Source organism: Urtica dioica, chromosome 5, assembly GCF_054948205.1.
Source record: "Urtica dioica subsp. dioica isolate 48M chromosome 5, U.dioica_male_clone48M_v1_H2, whole genome shotgun sequence".
Classification (NCBI taxonomy): Eukaryota; Viridiplantae; Streptophyta; class Magnoliopsida; order Rosales; family Urticaceae; genus Urtica; species Urtica dioica.
In genome coordinates, this window is record NC_142760.1 from 4715258 (window position 1) to 4724437 (window position 9180).

Here is a 9180-nt window from a genome sequence, read left to right on the forward strand (position 1 = left end):
AAGAGAATAAACGGAATTCGATCAATCGATCTTGGATTTTGCGGAGAAGAGCTCTGATACCATATTGGAATCTAAGATCGAGAGAGAAAGAATCTATGGAAAGAATTTGGGAATTGAATAAAAGTGATTGATTGATTTAGGATCTGAATAAATCCTTAAATACAAGAATAATAGTCAGCGTTAATAACGACGACAAGTCGTTTTATGCTGAACAAAAAGAAGGAAACGACAAGAATAGATACTTTGCCGTTTATACTCAAAACTGAAATAAAATACAACAAATAGAAAACTTAATATCTAAGTAATCTACTGAAAGCTTTGAACTACCAAATAACCACAACTCCAATACAAATATTGGGCTTCATAAACACTTATCGTGTGATTTTAAGCTCAAATCAATTTATTTAAATTCAAAGATGAAATATTTTTAGCGAATCACACGAGAAAAATGAAAGAAGTAAATATGCTCAGTAAAGTAAGCCATATGCATACGATATGTCCCAATTACTTGTTCATCATCAATGAAAGATCCTGAATGAGGCGGTTCATTTCACAGTAAGAGGAGCCACCTGGACTCACACTGCTTTCGGCCAGCTGTGCCATATGAGCCGTTGATGTGACCAACTCATCTCTCCTCTCAACCATAAGATCATTGAGCAGCTTGGTAACAACATTCCGGTCGCAGACGTCTTTCATGTCGATCCCGAGCTTCCAAACCTCACCAACATACCTGCTGTTGATCGGTTGATCAAAGATACAAGGCCAACACAGCATAGGAACACCACACACAATGCTCTCCAATGTTGAGTTCCAACCGCTGTGAGTCAAGAACCCTCCCACTGCCACGTGGGACAAAACCTTCTCTTGCGGCACCCACTCGGCAATGTAGTACCTGGGTGCGACCACAGGGGCAGAACCAGAAACTATATTTCAAACATGTCAAGTATAAAAAAAAATTAGACAAAAACAAATTATACAATTTAGCTTAAGGGACAAAAACTAAACTTTAAATGCGTTAAAATTAATTAAGTTTTTTTTTTTTAAAATATTGTATGATATTTAGAATGATTCTTAATTATAATGGCATTTACAAGGTTATATTCTAATTCTTAAAAATTAGACACTAGCAAGGCCGGAGCGGAGCTAGATTACCCATTAAAAGGTGACTAGTTTCAATAAATAATAATAAATAAATAAAAAAAAATATAGGGGGCTAATATATATGGAAATTTCTATTTTCTTTCTAAAAAAAGGCAAACAGTTGCGAGTTAAAAACTAAACGTATGTCTCTCTAAGCCCGTAGAGGATCCCTCTGACTATAAGAATAAATAATAAAACAAATGTGAAAATTATAGGATTACAGGTTTATATGCAACATTTTCAAAATAATTGGTATTTTAAATCCGGTCAAGAATGCCTTCAAAAAAAAAAAATCCGGTCAAGAATAATAATTTTTAAAACTTATTTTCTTGGGAAATTTGCGTCAATGTCACAAATTCGTCGGGTTTTTGCATTTGTGTCACAAAGTTATCAAAATTGCATTTGTGTCACGTATTTACATTCGTGTCATATGTGCAAATTTCAAATTACTCTCTCTCATCATTTAATCTTTTTATTAGTTACTCCATGTCTTCTGAATTTTTACAATACCTCATTAAAAATCACTTCATCTTTCGCTAAAACTTTCTAAAATTTTTGCGTGTGACATATTTGCAATTGGATTGCCAATTTGTGACATAAGATGCAAATACCACTATTTTTTCTTTATAATGAAATTAAAACAGTAAATAAAGCCCAAAAGAACAGACGAATTTTCAAAAAAAATATTATATATACAAAAACGTTATTTTTGCGATTAAAATTTGTGGTACGTTATTTTGCGATTAGTTAAAAAAAATAATTAAAAAAAAGCATCACTAGAGACAGTTTCCACAAAATAAATTGTGTTAAGCAATTTATTATATAAAAAATTGATAAGAACTACCTAGGCTTCGGGTCGGCAATAGCTCGCTTGGGATCTCTTCTCCCGCGGCCAGCAGGTCAGATCTCACAGCCCATAGAAACCGAATCCCGCTGTTGACAAGACCGTTCCATAACTCGAGCAGGTTCTCCTTCGTCAGAGACACTACGCTTCCAAAGCTGACATAGACCACAGTGTTTGAAGGCTGGGAATCCAGCCATGCCATACACTTATCGTCCACTTGACGAAGACTAGTAGATTGTTGATCAGAGTGTTTATTGGTGGGGCGAGCAATATGGATTGGTCCAATGGCATAGGTGTTAGGGTTGCACTTTTCCCTTACGTGTGACAGAATCGGACCTTCGAGGTCTTGAAATGTGTTAAGTATGAGCCCGCGAGCTCGACTGCTTGTACTGGTCACTCCGTCCATGAGATCGAACGTGGTTTTGTTGCCTAAAGAAGTGCCCGCAAGCTGGAGAAAATCGGGAAGATCACGACAACGTAGAAAGCTTTCCATGCCAATCACGCTTTTGATTAATCTGTCCTTGTCGTCTTCTCCTGTGTCCACACATTGATGTCAAAACGTGTAATTGTAGATACAAATTTTTTTATTTTACTTTATTTTATTTTTAATTTTGTCACTTTTCCGATTACTAGCTAAATTTCACATGCACTAAAAAGATATACATGTTTTTTTTTTAAATGGTCCTGCTCATAGCTCCTTGATCAAACCCGCAAGGGCTGCGTCAAAGGAGGAAGAGCAGAGGACCTGAGATATATAAAACTGCTGTCAACAACCAAAGTATTGCTCCGCACAAGGGGCGGAGCTTCTCCAGAGGAAATAAACTTTTCACGCACACTAGAAGAGAAATCCTCAAACTTACAGAAACCCGAAAAGCGATCTTTAGCCGCCCATTGACTCAATTCATGAGCGACTAAATTTGCCTTCCTATTAACCCAGACAAAAGAAATATTAACGAAAGAATGTAAATTGAACAATATAGCTTCAAACAGTGGGAGGAGAGACCAATCCGGGCATTGTTTCCTTTTTTCTAAACTGTTCGTGATCACCTAATTATCACCTTCAATGACCACCATCACCACGTTCTTGAACTTAGCCACCAACACCGCTTGGAGCACACCCAGCATTTTTGCTTCCATCGTTGAGGTCACTGAAACGAGACTACGCCAAACCACTTGAACTCACTTGAGAAATCCCTAGCAACCACCTCTACCGCCCCGCCCCGATGGCCAAAAGCGGCATCAACATTGACTTTGATGAAACCCTCTCTAGGCTTCTCCCACGTAGGCTCTGCAGATAACTCGAAGTCTCTCGGGCCAAGCCGATTAAAGAAAACATACTCTCTCTCTCTCTCTCTAATCTTGGCTTTAATCTGGAACAAGAATCTGTTGAAATTGCTGCAGCCCGGATTGAAAATGCTATTGTTGCGCCACATCCACACTTCTTCCAGAATAACACCAGCCTAGCTTGATCAGAAATTCTCCTTCGTTATCTGCCATTTTGTTCCACTGCGAGTTAATCTCGAAAATAGACTTGACGATATACAAGCCTTTTGCCGTCTCACTGAAGCCCCATCTCGTCCCAGCCGCTTCCGCAAACTAAAATCTTTTCGCATTATCACAGAGGAACAACACATGTGCCACAGTTTCCCTCGAGTTTCCACAAACCCGACAAAAATCATCTGATCCCATGTTCCTCTTCAGAAGCTTGATCGCCGTCGGCAAGCTCTCAGAAGCATTGCGCCAAAAGAAAAATATGACTCTCTCTGGGTGTTTCATCTTCCAAATATCTAACCAAATCTGGTTTTTGGGATCAAAGGGAGCTCGGTGAGCTGCGATAGCCGCTGATTTGACTGTGAACACTCCGGTGTGGTTTGCCGACCACATAAGCTTATCTCTCGTCGGGCTTCGCCGGAGCCTAGTTTCATAATCTAACTAGCCTCATCCGGTGAAAACAGGGTCTTGACTTTCGCCGTGTCCCACTCTCTAATGTCCCCTAACATAAGCTCATGTACCCACATATTTTTCTGGGGACTCAATTCTCTCGGCATGAGTATATTCTTTTCTCGGGAAGCCACGTATCCCGAAAGGCTTTCACTGCTCTTCCATCTCCGATCACAAAACTTGTATTCTCCTTCACTATACTTCTCGCAGCAATAATGTCTCTCCAAGCCAGGGAATTTCCATCCTTAACCTCCACATCCAAAAACCTCTCCTGAGAGCAATACTTCTTGTTAAGAAGGTTTGCCCACATCAGATTGGTCTTTACTGCTAGATAAAACCCAGCTTTGCCATTAATGCCAAATTTGTGTCTTCAAACTTGCGGAAACCAAGCCCCCCGCTGCTCTTTGGTTGGCAAATTTTATCCCATTTGATGAGAGACAAATACCTGCCTTTCTCATTGTTTCCGGTCCACCAAAACTTTCTAGCCACTTTATCAAGAGATCGACAAAAAGTATTCGGAAGCAAGTACGTGGACATAGAGTATACGGGAATACCTTGGATAACCGAGCGCACAAGGGTCGTACGGCCTGCTCTCGAAATGGTCTTGGCCATCCAACCCTCAAGTCTACTATGAACTTTCTTCTTGAGGAACTCAAATGCCTTACTCGGATTTCTTCCCCCCAATAAAGGATTTCCCAAATACTTAATATCTCCCTCGTACTGTTTCATGTTGAGCCGACTGCCAATCTCCCTTTTTACACTCTTGAGACAATTATTAGAGTAAATTATCCCGAATTTGGCAATGTTCACCTCTTGACCGGTCCATCTTTGATAATTCTCCACACAATTCCAAACCGATTAAACCTCCTTAGTCTTTGCTCGACAAAAGAGAATTGTATCATCTGGAAACATTAGGTGAGAGATACCAGGGACAATTTGACTGATCCGGATGCCATCGAATTTACCCCTAGCTTCCTCTCTACTCAATAGCCAACTCAATACTTCGGAGACCAAAATGAAGAGGTACGGCGAAAGAGGATCACCTTGACGGAGCCTTCTTCCTAATTTGAGAGGTTTGAGCGGGCTCCCATTAAGTAAGATAGCGCTAGAAGCCATGCACACACATTACCCGATATGCTCCATCACCGTCGAGGAAAAACCGTAGCACTTCAGGACTTCTAGAAGAAAGCCCTATTCGATCCGATCATAAGCCTTACTCATGTCGATTTTAATCCCCACTAGACCCCCCAACCCACTCACCTTCTTCATTTTATGCATCATCTCCCGAGCAAGTATCATATTCTCCGCGATCCACCTTCCCGGGACAAAAGCCGATTAGAAAAGAGAGATGATTTTAGCAAGAGTCGATCGGATTCGAGCAGTAAGAATCCGAGTGATTACCTTGAAACTGAAATTGCAAAGACTTATCGGCCGGAATTTTTCGAAGGAGTCAGCAGATCCAAATTTAGGTATGAGCACTATGTGCGCGAATCCAAGACCCACCTCGAGTTTTCTGGAGGAAAAAAAAATTCTTGCACACACCTAATGAGCATCGGCCCGACCTCTTTCCAAAACTTCTTGTAGAAAATTCCTTGAAGAGCGTCGGGCTCCGGAGCTTCAAGCCCGGGAATCTCCCAAACCATTCTCTTCACCTCTTCAGCGAGCATGATAGTGGCAATGGTCTCATTCTCTGAGAATTCCACACATGAAGAGATGAGCTCCTCTTGCTCGTGGGGGACATCCGGGAGTTTTGCCTCAGAAAGGTCCCGCATCTTCATCTCGAGATACTCTCCAATCTCCTTCCTAGATTCAAGACTCGCTGCATCCTCCTTCTTGATTTTTCCGATGAAATTCCTTTTTCTTCTAATCACCGAGACCGTGTGAAAAAACCTCGTATTAGCATCTCCGTCTTTTAGCCACGTCTCTCTTGACCTTTGCCTCCACACCTTCTCTATGGACTTATTCAAATCTAAAATCTCCGTTTGAATCGACATGATGTTTTTCAACATTGAGATCATTCTGGACCATTTTGCGTTTGGCCCTAGGCCCAGGAATCCCAATTTCATTTTCATCCAGCCTCACCATGTTGATGCCCACATTTGTCTTCACAAGCCCGTTTCGGTTTTTAGTTTCCTTTTCCCCCGACTCTTTTGGTTGGGCTTTTAGAGGCCTATTAGAAATCCTCTCTAGGGTAGCAGAATTATTTTGAGCACTCTGGGGGAGAGGATGCACGCTCTCCCCAGCCACGTTTTCAGTGGTTCCTCCCATCAGCCCATGTGCGTTAGAAGATAAAACCACAATCGCGTTATTGTTGAGGTTTTTCTGCAAAAAAGTACCTCTGACATTCTCAGAAGGAAGCGCCGCTCCACTACTCAACAACTCTGTCCCCCTGGTGGTCTTGGGTTTGTGTTTTCCCCGTTTTTCGGCTGTGCCAGTGTATCCCTTAGCCTGAGATTTGTCACTCAGGGCGGAGGTCGCGTCCAGTACAATCAGAGATCTCTTACCCTGCCTACTTTCCTCCTTAGAATCGCTCTCCACCATCTCCTTCCCGTGGCCGAGTAATGTTTTAAGCCGACTTGTTGATAGAGAGCTTCCTCCGCCCGAAATTGCCATATGTTCCACTGCCTCTGGAAATTTCCCCTTCCCAATCAGCATCTCCATTCCAGAGTATGGGGATGTGACCGCCGACTCTTCGAGAATCCATCCCCCGTACATTTTCACCTCCGACGAATGAGACACCACTACCCTCGCATGAGTTTTTCTGTCGCAACCCCCTTCATCGTGGCCAAACAAACCACATCTGTAGCACACCAGTCCCAGATTAGCATACTTGCATTGAATCCATAGTGGAAGAAGTGGTGGATCTCTGTCCAAGAAAAAATCGGCAGTGATTTTTTTTCCTAGTATCGATCTCCACCCGAATCCTCAGATTCCCAGGTCTAGCCGAGCAGCTTACGAATCTCCCAATCAGTGGCGCTATTTCCTTCGCACTTGCAAAATTGATATAAGCTAGTGGAAGCCCCATCAACCACCCAAACTCAATCTCGTCTACCGTCAGCTACTCCAGCCAGGGATAAAGCAGCATTAAAGCCCCTATAGCTGTCCAAGGGCGACCTCCGAGTACTCGCTCTTTATCTTCCTTACATCCGAATAGGAACTGAAGGATCCCCGGCCGGATCTCCTTCACATTCCAAGGTTTCTTGCAATGCCACACCCCTTGAAAAATCTCGAAAACCCTTCTCGAGCTCGCCGGATTTCTCGAAAGGATCTTTCCCACAAGGAGTTGAGCACCTAGAATTTCACCATCTTCATCCCTCCTCTCTGAAATCAAAAGGTTCTTCGCCGTTAAAGAGATCGCAGTCACCTCGTCATGATCCGAATCCCCCATCTGTCCTCGAAAAAGAACCAAAGACAAACCCACTTTCACAGAGTTGCACAACCTAAAACTCTCTCCCTCACCTACAAACTCAAAACTTTCCCCTGGAAAAGGTTCACTCACACACAAAAAAAACCCCAATGTTTCCCAAACTCCGCTAACTATCCGACTCAGAACTTGAAAACTACCCAAGAAAACACCCACTCAAATGAGAGAGAAAACACCCACAAAAGGACAAAGCCTCACTCTACACATTCATAAAAGCTATACATGTTTAAGGTTGTGACTTGTATGCCATAATTCGGAGACGACCTACTCGCGGAAAGAATAGTTCTACATATATCTCCAAATATTTGAGTCTTTTATTTTATTTGAAAATAGTCAACTTAAACGTTTGACATTGCAAAATAGTCAACGTTTGGTAAATCTTAGGTAAATAGTCACTTTCAGTGATAAATCTTAGGTAAATATTCGACGTTTGGTATATGAAAGTAGCTATTTACCTAAGATCTACATCTTAAAGTGACTATTTACTTAACATTTATCAAACGTTGGTTATTTAGCAATGTCAAATGTTTAAATTTGCTATTTTTGTAATGGACCATTTCTTTTATCAAATTGAGTATTTTTTAATTATATGGAAAATTATATATATGACTAGTTTAGAGCCCCTAAGCTAAAAAAAACGATTGATTATGAGTTTGATTATATTTTTAATCTTTGAAAAATTAGACTATAATTTGAATCGAAGTTAAAACTACTACTCTACACATCTACACATAGTAGTGTTGTTATATATCCACTATCTTTGAGATCATATGTTTTGCGAATAATTTTTATACTATGTATTATTGAACAAAATGAACTAACTTTCAGACAACAACAATATTCCAAAAAATCATAAGTGCCCATAAGACTAATAATATAATATATATGTATATGTATATATATATATATATATATATAGAGAGAGAGAGAGAGAGAGAGAGAGAGAGAGAGAGAGAGAGAAAAGTCAAACTGATCACCTTGTATTGGAAGCTCGCCGGCTCGAATAACACCCGGAATACAAAACGTAGCCCAGAAGTAACAAGCGCTGGAGGTGCGATAATGAATCACCGGAATCCCGAGCTCGTCCCCAACCTCGATCGGAAAAGCACCGAAAAAACCGTCGGCGATGAGGCAAGTGGCCGTTTCTCCGTCGGCGGAGGCCAATAATAAGAACTGCTTCAGCAGAGGCTTGGCGGTGGCCCTCATTGAAGCGTAGACTTCGGGGAGCGTCTCCGGCGACCGAGGGTGGCTCTCCGGCAGGCCGTCCGGGATGCTCCGGAGAGCCACGTGGCGGTATCCGCCGTGGCGGAGGAGACGACGGTGGACGTGCTCGGTGGCCAGAAACGTGACGTGGACGCCAGAGTCGGCGAGGAGTTCGCCGAGCTTCAGCATCGAGGTGACGTGTCCCTGGGCCGCAAACGGGAACACCACAACTCGCGGCTGAGGATTCATAGTTGACATCTTGCCTTGTAGAAAGATCACAAGTTTAATTAGTTTGACGTTTTTTTTTTGGGTTTCTACCTCTAGTCATTGAGTAATCGAAGAGTTTTAATGTATATGATCAGAATTTTGATGCGTTCAACAACTCTGATTAGATTTCAATTATAGTTATATTATATTATAACTATGTGTCTGAGTTTTGGAAATTTGAATCTCGATCAAATAATTTTTAAATGCATGTTATTATTATAATTCTGAGAGTAAACGGGTTCAATATATTAATAACTCCAGTCATTGAGTAATCGAAGATTACTAATGTATATCATCAGAATTTAGATGCGTTCAACAACTTTGATTACACTTCAAATATTATAGTTATATTATTATAAAG

The 9180-nt window shown here is 41.4% G+C and overlaps 1 pseudogene across 1 annotated transcript; it reads right to left on the reverse strand.

Annotated features, from left to right (window-relative positions):
- Positions 1-346: 346 nt before the first annotated feature.
- LOC149394941 (7-deoxyloganetic acid glucosyltransferase pseudogene) lies at positions 347-8878 on the reverse strand (annotated as a pseudogene). Its single transcript, XR_016296959.1, has 3 exons — positions 8327-8878; positions 1985-2518; positions 347-923 (listed from the first exon to the last, which is right to left on the reverse strand). The product of XR_016296959.1 is annotated as a 7-deoxyloganetic acid glucosyltransferase pseudogene (transcript).
- Positions 8879-9180: the final 302 nt, after the last annotated feature.